The sequence below is a fragment of the Schistocerca cancellata genome, chromosome 9 (assembly GCF_023864275.1).
Source record: "Schistocerca cancellata isolate TAMUIC-IGC-003103 chromosome 9, iqSchCanc2.1, whole genome shotgun sequence".
Lineage (NCBI taxonomy): Eukaryota > Metazoa > Arthropoda > Insecta > Orthoptera > Acrididae > Schistocerca > Schistocerca cancellata.
The window spans coordinates 319,051,511-319,062,705 of NC_064634.1; the positions used below are offsets into that span (position 1 = coordinate 319,051,511).

At 48.6% G+C, this 11,195-nt stretch overlaps 1 protein-coding gene across 1 annotated transcript in view; it reads right to left on the reverse strand.

The window, feature by feature from the left end:
- The window catches only part of LOC126101386 (putative mediator of RNA polymerase II transcription subunit 26), a 139,467-nt gene that overhangs the window by 39,793 nt on the left and 88,479 nt on the right, over nt 1-11,195 (reverse strand). The window lies entirely within an intron of this gene.

An 11,195-nucleotide genomic window follows, 5' to 3' on the forward strand; every position in this document is an offset into this window, starting at 1 on the left:
ATGCCGGGGCAGTGACAGGAAGATGGGGAAGGGGTCACTGCCACACAGGTCGTCATGTGCTCTCCAGTGGATAGATGAGAGAAGTCCTGGGCTGTAAATGGATAAATCAATGGTTGAGTAACTACCACAAGCCACAATTAAATGTGTGCCAGCCCTAGTATTTAAGAGGCAGAGGTCGAACTGAGACAGTGAAGTTTCGACATCTCTGCCTCGGCTAGTACGCACGGTGCCACCCACAAGGGGTTATGGGCATTAAAATCTCCCAAAAGTAGGAAACGACTTGGGGAGTTGATCAGTCAGTGCAGCTAATACATTCAGGGGTACTGCATCATCTGGAGGAAGATATACAATGCAGACAGTTATTTCCTGCATCATCCTTATCCTGACAGCCACAACTTCGAGAGGCATCTGAAGGGGCACAGTTTCATTAAAGACTGAAATTAGTTTCACTATAGACTGAGTTTAGGACGAAAACGCAAACTTCACCCGACACTCGATTATAGTCACTACGGTTGCTGTAATATCCCTTATAGCCACGGAGGGCAGGGGTCTGCATTGCTGGGAACCAGGTTTCCTGGAGGGCAATGCAGAAAGCAGGTGTAAAGCTTAACAGTTGCCATAGCTCAACCAGGCAGTGGAAAAAACCGCCGTAATTACACTGAAGGATGACATCATGAGACTGGGAGGTATGAAACATTCAATGAGGCAGTTTACGCTTCAGAGTCACCTGCTGCCATCGACTTATTGCCTGAGCAATCTATATCCATTGTTTCTGAGGGTCCAGTGAGATCTAGGTCCTCAGTGGACACCAGAATCTCCACCCTACCCCCAGACGCAGAGCTCGTAGATAGCGGTCGTGTGGGTGCCACCGCAATTTCCTTGGTCTTAAGAGTCTTCTTTTTGGACTTTTCTCACTGCTCCTTGAGTTGCTCTGGCTTCACTGATTCAGTCTCTGGGACTGAAGATGATCGTGAAGCCCTACGACCAGCTTTTGGGCACTTCAGCCACTGGCAGGCATTATCTTTCCCACTAGCAGAAACCTGGGAAGGGAGTGACCCAATGGACCCCTTCCTGTCGAGAGAAGCCGAAGAATACTTACGCTTCTCTGGCTGAGAAGTGGGGACTGCTGTCCCTGATAGTTGGGGGGGGGCGGTGCTCCTGAGGCAGGTGGTGCGGGAGCAACAGGGGAGGAAGTGTGCCCCCACCATCAAGGGGCAGGTGTAGCCTTCTGGCTCTGAGAGCCGACTGGAATTTGTGGAACTGATGGGGCTAAAACTGTTCTTGTAGTGGTGGCATATGAGGAGGTCATAGCCACAGGATATAGGCACTCATATTTTCTCTTAGCCTCAGAGTAAGTCAGCCGGTCCAGGGTCTTCCATGATTTTCCTCTCTTTCTGTAAAATCCTGCAGTCTGGCGAACAAGCTGAATGATGCTCTTCGCAGTTGACAAAGATGGGAGGCAGGGCGTATGGAGTATTGGGATGTGATGGACGTCCACAAATTCAGCATGTGACATTGGAAGCACAACAGGAAGACATGGACAAACTACCAGCACTTAAAGCACCGCATGGGGGGAGGGGTATATGGCTTGACATCACAGTGGTAGACCATCACCTTGGCCTTCTCGAGTAAGATGTCACCCTCGAAGGCCAAGATGAAGGCACTGGTGGCAACCCGATTATCTCTCGGACCCTGATGGATGCGTCGCACGAAATGAACTCCGAACTGCTCTAAATTGGTGTGCAGATCATCATCAGACTGCCAAAGAAGGTCCCTCTGGAATATAATACCCTGGACCATATTTAAGCTCTTATGTGGTGTGATGGTGACAGAAACATCTCCCAACTTGTTACAAGCGATTAATGCCCGTGACTGGGCAGAGGATGCTGTTTTTTTATCAAGACTGACCCAGATTGCATTTTGGACAAGCCCTCCACCTCCCCAAACTTGTCTTCTAAATGCTCTACAAAAAACTGTGGCTTCATCGAAACAAAGGAGTCCCCATCACTCATACATATGACGAACCGAGATGAATAAGGTTCACAGCCATCCTTAGCCTGGTGTTCCTCCCATGGTGTGGCCAGGGAGGAAAATGATTTAGGGGACATACTTTCTTGGATTGTACTGAGACTTGGAACACTTAGAAACTGTTGGTTTTGTTTTGTTTTGGTTTGGTTTTAGGGCGCAAAACTGCTATGGTCATTAGCACCCGGTCCGTGACTAAGGAAACAGTAAAAACCGAAAATGGAAACCAGCAGTAATGGGAACGAAACTCAAAAAATTGGAGAAACTAAAAGCAGAAGGAAGGCTTAAAAATCCACTACAGAAAGGGGTTGGTTGTCCCCAAAAAAAGCTTCAAATGACTGACGTCATTTCACTGGCACTAAAACTCGAGAACGCGATCGGCCGAGCGCGTGTCATCTGCTAAAATTGATGATATATCAGGCGACAGCTGTAGACGGGGGCGCGTAATGGAGTAAAATAAGGGCACTCAATTAAAAGGTGTCTTACCGTCCACAGCTTAGAGCAGTGGGGACAGAGTGGGGGAGGATCGCCGCTTAAAAGATGTCGATGGCTAAAAAGACAGTGCCCTATCCGGAGTCTAGTTAAAATTTCCTCCTGCCGACGACGCGTTCAGGAGGAAGAGGTCCAAGAACAAGGAAGAGCTTTCACATCCCGCAATTTATTATGGGGAAGTGTCGACTAATGTGCGTGCCATAAAAGAACAACATGACGACATAAAACGCTCTGTAGATCGGCGAAGGGAATCGATTGAATAGCTGGCCGATGGAGAGAGACTGCAGCCTTGGCCGCAATATCAGCCGCCTCATTTCCACAGATACCAACGTGTCCCGGGAGCCAGAGGAATGCCACCGAGACGCCCCCCAGGTGGGGCAAGCACAGACAGTCCTGAATCTGGTGGACCAGAGGGTGCACAGGGTAAAGAGCTTGGAGACTGAGGAGAGAGCTGAGAGAATCTGAGCAGATAACATACTGTATCCGCTGATGGCGGCGGATGTAGTGGACAGCCTGGAGAACAGCATAAAGCTCCGCAGTATAAACCGAACACTGGTCGGGAAGCCAAAATTGATTCAGGGTGACGCCAACAATATAGGCACTCCCTACACCTAACGATGTTTTCGAGCCATCAGTGTAAATAAATGTGGCTTCCTTCATTTGTGCACATAGGGCAGGAAATGCCCGACGATAGACAAGTGAAGGGGTACCATCCTTGGGAAACTGACAAAGGTCACAGAGCAGGCAGATCCGGGGACGGAGCCAAGGCGGTGCTGTACCCCAAGTTGTCAAGAAGGTTTTAGGAAAGCGGAAGAAAAGAGAATGGAGCAGTAGACGGAAGCGGACTCCCGGTGGTAGTAGGGAGGAGGGGCGGCCTGCATACCCTACATCAAAGGAGGCGTCGAAAGAAATGTCGTGGGTTGGATTAGCAGGCATGGAAGACAGATGTCTAGCATAACGACTCAGGAGGACTGCTTGCCGATTGGACAGCGGAGGTTCAGCAGTCTCAGCATAAAGGCTTTCCACAGGGCTGGTGTAAAAAGCTCCAGACACTAAACGTAATCCACGGTGGTGGATAGAGTCGAGACAACGAAGAATAGACGGCCGAGCAGAGGAGTAAACTATGCTTCCATAGTCCAATTTCGAGCGCACTAAGGCGCAATAGAGGCGGAGAAGGACCACTCGGTCCGTTCCCCGGGAGGTACCATTCAGGACACGGAGGGTGTTGAGGGATCACAGACAGCGAGCCGAAAGATAGGAAACGTGGTAGGACCAGCACAGTTTTCTGTCAAACATAAGACCCAAGAATTTAGCGATGTCCGAAAACGGAAGTTTGACAGGTCCTAGATGTAAGGAGGGTGGAAGAAACTCCTTACGTCGCCAAAAATTAAAACAAACGGTCTTACTGGGAGAAAAACGGAAGCCGGTTTCGGTGCTCCAAGAGTAGAGGCGATCGAGACATCCCTGAAGACGTCGTTCAAGAAGGCTGGTCCGTTGAGTTCTGTAGTAGATCGCAAAATCGTCCACAAAGAGTGAGCCCGAGACATCAGGAAGGAGACAATCCATAATTGGATTTATGGCAATAGCAAACAGTACAACACTCAGCATGGAGCCCTGGGGTACCCCGTTTTCTTGGGAGGAATTACAGGAGAGAGTAGTGTTCACCCGCACTCTAAATGAGCGCTCTGCCATAAATTCGCGAAGAAAAAGGGGCAGCCGACCTCGAAAGCCCCAAGAGAACAGTGTGCGGAGGATGCCTGTGCTCCAACAAGTATTGTATGCTCTCTCCAGATCAAAAAATATTGCTACTGTTTGGCGTTTCTGGAGAAAATTGTTCATGATATAAGTGGAGAGAGAAACAAGATGGTCAACTGCAGAATGATGCTTTCGGAAACCGCATTGGGCAGGTGTTAAAAGACTGCGGGACTCCAGCCACCAAGCTAAACGGCAATTCACCATACGCTCCAAAACCTTACATACACTACTCGTGAGAGAAATTGGGCAATAGCTAGAGGGGAGATGTTTGTCCTTTCCAGGTTTCGGAACAGGAACGACAATAGCTTCCAGCCATCGTCTGTGAAAAGTACTGTCAGTCCAAATTCGATTATAAAGGCGAAGTAGGTAACGCAGACTATGGGTTGATAAATGCAGCAACATTTGGATGTGGATACCATCCAGTCCTGGGGCGGAGGAGCGAGAAGAATAGAGTGCATGTCAGAGTTCCCGCATGGAGAAAACAGTATTATAGCTTTCGCGATTTGGAGAGAAGAAAGCAAGAGGTTGCACCTCCGCTGCACGTTTATTCGGGAGAAACGCTGGCGGGTAATTTGAAGAGCTCGAAATCTCAGCAAAGTGCTGACCCAACGAGTTAGAAATTGTGACTGGGTCCACTAATGTATCACGCGCGACAGTGAGCCCAGAGACCGGGGAGAAACTAGGCGCGCCTGATAACCGTCGAATCCGACTCCAAACTTCCGAGGAGGGAGTGAAGGTGTTAAATGAGCTAATAAAGAATTTCCAGCTTGCCTTCTTGCTATCGCGGATGACGCGACAGCATCGCGCACGGAACTGCTTAAAGCGGATACAGTTAGCCAAAGTAGGATGGTGGCAGAAAATGCGAAGAGCACGTCGCCGCTCACGTATTGCGTCACGGCATGCCTCGTTCCACCAAGGAACTGCCGGGCGCCGGGGCAATTCGGAGGTGCGTGGTATTGAACGTTCCGCAGCTGTAAGAATAACGTCAGTAATATGTGTGACCTCATTGTTGACGCTGGGAAAGTGACGGTCACTGAATGTCGCTAGAGACGAAAAAAGTGTCCATTCGGCTTGGGCAAACTTCCAGCGTCACGGGCGCATATAGGGCAGTTGAGGCTGCAGTCTAAGGACACATGGAAAGTGATCACTCGAGTGTGTGTCATCAAATGCGAACCATTCGAAGCGCCGAGCTAGCGGAACAGTACCGACCGAAAGGTCCAAATGAGACAAATTGGTCGTGGAGGCAAACTAGATCCGCTTGGTGGAAGACGTCTAGCAATAGTGAGCCACTTGGACTAGGATGTGGAGATCCCCAAAGCGGGTGGTGGGCATTGAAGTCCCCAACCAGCAAATAGGGGGGTGGAAGCTGTCCAAGAAGCTGAAGGAGATCAGCTCGTGCCATTGGTGTGGACGATGGAATATATACAGTACAAAGAGAAAAGGTATATCCAGAAAGGGAAAGACGGACAGCGACAGCTTGGAAGGAAGTGTTTAAGGGGATTGGGTGATAATGGAGAGTATCATGGAGAAGAATCATGAGTCCTCCATGTGCTGGAGTGCCTTCAACAGAGGGGAGATCAAATCGGATGGACTGAAAATGGGGGAGAACAAAGCGGTCATGGGGACACAGCTTTGTTTCCTGAAGACAGATGACCGGCGAGTAGGATCGTAAGAGCATCGACAATTCATCCCGATTGGCTCGAAGGCCGCGGATATTCCAGTGGATAATGGACATAGGGTGGACAGAAAATGGAGGAATGTGACCAAGGTTGCCGTCAACTTAGCGACTGCTCAGAGCTTGCGACCGACAGCATGGAATGGCATTCAGCCGAAGGCAGAAGATCCTGATCCATAGGTTGTTCAGGAGCAGCTCCTGCCACCAGCGATCAGCCGGTTGATCGGACGCCAGCGGTGCGCCTCGGCGACGCAGAAGACAGCCGAGGGCGATTACCGCCAGGTGGTGCTGTAGATGAGACACGCCTTGGCGGAGAAGGAGATGAACTGGGTTTCTTAGTAGCCTTCTTGGAAATATGATGTTTAGATGAAGGAGGAACCGATGGTTGTGAAGTTGGAGTACGTAAAAAATCTTCACGAGTATGCTCTTTTTTCGAAGTCTTGGCGTCTGACTTTTGGGCTCGAGATTTAGCAGAACCCGATGAAGGGTGAGCCGTAGAGTGGGCAGGCAAAAGTGGTGAGGTTGAACGGGCGATCTTTGCACTGGCCGATCTCACGACCGTGGCAGTAAAGATGAGGTCGCAAGTCTGCGTGGCCGCCTCCTTTGTTGGCCGAGGAGAAGCAAGGAGAGTGCTGTATTTTCCTGTCTGAGGCACGGTGGGCTGTCGACTGGCGAATAATTTTCGAGCAGCAAAGGTCGACACCTTTTCCTTCACTCTGATTTCCTGGATGAGCTTTTCGTCTTTAAAAATGGGGCAATCTCGAGAGGAAGCAGTGTGGTCACCCATACAGTTGATGCAGCGAGGGGATGGAGGTGGACAAGCACCCTCATGGGCATCCTTGCCACACGTAACACATTTGGCCGGATTGGAACAGGACTGGCTGGTGTGATTGAACCGCTGACACCGATAGCAACGCGTAGGGTTTGGGACGTAAGGGCGAACGGAAATTATCTCATAGCCTGCTTTGATTTTGCATGGGAGTTGAACTTTGACAAATGTCAAGAAGACAGTGCGGGTTGGAATGATGTTTGTGTCAACCCTTTTCATAACTCTATGAACAGCCGTTACGCCCTGGTCAGACAGGTAGCGCTGAATGTCGTCGTCAGACAATCCATCGAGGGAGCGTGTATAAACGACTCCACGCGAGGAATTTAAAGTACGGTGCGGTTCCACCCGGACAGAGAAGGTGTGGAGAAGTGAAGCACGCAGCAATTTTTGTGCATGGAGGGCACTGCCTGTTTCTAACAACAAGGTGCCATTCCATAATCTGGTACAAGACTTTACAGGACCTGAAATTGCGTCGACACCTTTCTGAATAATAAAAGGGTTGACCGTGGAGAAGTCGTGACCTTCATCAGACCGAGAAACAACAAGGAACTGTGGCAACGATGGAAGAACTGTCTGTGGCTGAGACTCAGTGAACTTACGCTTGTGAGCAGACGTAGTGGAAAGTGAGGAAACCATTGCGGAAGAATCCCCCATGATTACCGGCGGCTCCGATGGCGCGCTCCTCCCTTGTGGGGGCCCTCTCTGAGGGCACTCCCGCCTTAGGTGATTGTTCACACCTCAGGTCACACGTCCTCACAAACGGACAGAGGGACCAATCGGCACTTTCGGAAGGTATCAGCTCGGGTAATCACTCCTCCCTGGGCCTGGCCGTTACCAGGGGGTACGTACGTGTCTTACCTGTCTACCCGGGGCGGGGAATTACGCGTTACCCAGTCACCGGCTACGCACAAAAATGCGTGGGTCGACCTTCAGACACACACAGGGAGGAAGAAAGAGAAAGGGGAAAACAAAGAAAGGGAAAGGAAAGAAGAGAGGTCTCAAACGCCACAGCGGAGAAAAGGGTAAAGAGAAGAGGTAAGGAAAAGAGAAGGACAAAGGAAGGATGAAGACATACAAGCAGAGAAGGCAAAGAATGCGTTACATTTACGAGCATCTGTCTCCGGACATAGGTACAAACCATACTCCCAGAGGGGGAGAAAGGGAAGAAAAGAGCCAGAGGTGAGGAGGGGGAGGGGGGGCGAAGACGGGGGATAGGGAAGGATGCGGAAAAGGAAGTTATGCAGCCCAGAAAGGAAGGAGGGCCACATTAGCTCGGGGTCCCATGCTCGCTACGCACGTATCCACAAAAGAGTTGTGGACCCCCTGGGGGGGAAACTGCTGGTGTTTGATCACCAGCAAGTGACGACGTGGTACACTTCATTGCACGTCATCCGCCCTGATGCCACCCACTCCGACCAGGGGCCCTCCCCACTGGTGCCACACAGCCACAGCGAAAGTCACCTGGCAGGTTGGCCTTTGCCGAGAGTCCCAATGCCCCAGGGTGACAGACATCTACTCCTTGGCATACGTCCAGGCATCAGCAGAGAGATTCCTGTATTGTCAGGGGGCTACAACTAACAGGGTACATGGCAGCCCCACCACAACAGACTGGCTATGATGCTGGATATGAGGTGCAAAGAAGTCCATGGTCATCATCAGCACAAAAAGTGACACTGCGTAGTGCATGGTGGAAAATGCACCCAAGAAAGTGTCCACATCCAAGAGATGGAGAATGAGCTGGACTGCAGCACCACAACGAGAAAATGGGCTAAAGATCTCAATGCACGATGGACACAATGCACCATGTAAGGCGCCCTTCCCCAATTGGCTCGCTCTTCGTGAAATTTTCAAAAATGGAGGTCAAACATGACAGGGGACAATCACATAAAGGCCAAAAAGTGAGAGACTCCTCTTACGACAGGCAGGAATACCTCTGGCCTATTCTAATCCCTGGACCCACAGGGGGATATTAATTTACCTTGCAGCTGGTGTATTTTACATATGATCAGAATCTGTTTGTATTTTTTACCAGATTTCAAGACTGTTCTGTTGTGGAAATTATTAAATGCATCCCACACTCAACTCCTTTAAAATTTTGAGCTTCCATAAAAATTAGCCAATCTTGGGGATTTTGTATTCTTTTAAATTTAGCATGCTTTTTCATTGCTTCTGCAACAGTGTTCTGACTTGTTTTGTGTACAATGGGGTATCAGCTTTGTCACTTATTAATTTATTTCGTATAAATTTCTCAACTTCTACCAATACAATTTCTTTGAATTTACTTCACATCTGATTTATACCTACATAGTGACATAGTTAATTCAGAAGGAATGGAAGCTGTCTATTAGGAAGATGGCAAGCGAATTTTATCTGCTTGCTTGTGTGTGTGTGTGTGTGTGTGTGTGTGTGTGTGTGTGTGTGTGTGTGTGTGTGTGTAAGTGTGTGAAATCTACCTCTTTTCCTAGACCTCTCCAGTCCTTTTTCTTCACCCTTCTTCCTTCCCCTTCAACCTTTCAGCCTGAAGAAGGAACCCACTGGCTCCGAAAGCTTACCAATCACAACAGTCTTTTATGTGTGTGTTCTGCTGCCGCTTGGTGAGCAGATTTTTTATCTATCCAATTAAATAATTATATATATTTAATTGTGTATTACGGTATTCAGACTCGGTGCAATGAGCTTGTGGTCACCAAGTTGTGTATCCATCATGATGATCCTATTTGTTTAGGATATTCATTGCTACGAGTTCATGTACGTTTTTGCAACCACTTACATTTTAAGTTGACTTCTTAATTACACTTTAAGTTCACTCCTTAACTAACTGCTCATATAATTTTCATACAAAGCATTTCCTACAATTTCAGACACTGTTTTATGCCACCCTCAGTTTTGAACATGTATTTTCACCAAAATATCAAGGATAGATTGAAGTCACCAACAATCCGAAACTGTACGAGTGGGGTACCTATTTGAGACAATATTCAAGTTTTGTTTGAACTTTTCAGCAACTGTATCATCTGATTACGGGGTCAGTAAAATGAAACAATTAATAATTTATTCTGGTTGTCAAGTATAATCTCTACCCATATTAACTTGCAGGAACTACCGAACTTCAATTTCAATTCAAGATAGACTACTTCTAACATCAACAAACACGCCACCACCAACTGCAATTAGTCTACCCTTTCTGAACACCGTTCTGTTCTTTGTAAACATTTTGGCTGAACTTATATCCAGCTTTAGCCAGTTTTGAGTATCTATAAGGATTTGAGCATCAGGGATTTCTATAAGTGCTTTTGAGCTCTGTCTCTTTCCCAACACAGCTACAATAATTTAATACTATAATACCTATGATTCTTAGGTCTACCCTCGTTCTTTGTTTGCCCTGCACTCTTTGAAACTGATGCCCTTTTTATTCTTTCCCAAGACCCTCCGCCCCTAAAACCCACCCAGTCCTCTCCACACAGCCCCCACTAATGGTGTACCCATGTCCTGCATGTACTGGACCCCTGACATACGGAGAAGAACATAATACCCCACCACCCTATGGCACAAGTCAAGGAGTCTGCAGCCTACACAGTTGAACTATCTGAGCCACTCATTGAGGCTCTCCACTCAGCTCTGTAACAGAGGTCCACAAGCCATCCTATTGGCAATACTAAACATTGTGAGCCCTGCCTTCATCTCTCAAGCAAGACTGGCTGCCAGGAACCAGAAAGGATCTCTTCTAATACAAAGCAACACACATCATTAGTACTGACATAAGCCACTAACTGAAGTTGGCTGCACTCTGTGTTCTTCACGTAATCCAAAAGGACTTGTTACATATCTGGGATGTCTCCCCTCGGTATGCACACAGTGTGTCCACCAGATTTCTTCCCCTTCTTGACAGCCATGTTCCGAAGGGGCTCCATTACGTGCCTAACACTCGAGCTCCCAACTACCATTAACCACCCCTCTGTGAATGCCCAGACTTTGCAGGCTGAGAATCTTTCTCTGAAACAGGACAAATGGCGGCACCTGGTTCAGGGCCTCATCAGCCACAGATAGTGCCTGAAACCTCTTCATCAGAGGGACTGGGAAGACCTTTACTGGAACCTGGAACATCTTTTGCTGCCCATCATACCCTGGAACCTCTCACTAGACCACAGGTGGGTGATCACCCTCAATGTGAGCAGCATCCAGGGTGGCCACAGTAGTGGACCTAGCAGGTGACACATGGGATGTGCGTGATGCCCCTTGCATCCCCACAGCCAGGCTTCCACACTTATGCCTGCTGGAAACAGTCCCAAGCTGCTTGACCACAGCCAGTATTGACTGGAGCAGTGAACAAAGGATCACCAACTCATCCTGCACCCAAACACAGCAATCACAGACTTTATCTGTACCAGGAAAAGCAGAACTCTGCACTAGACAGTTATT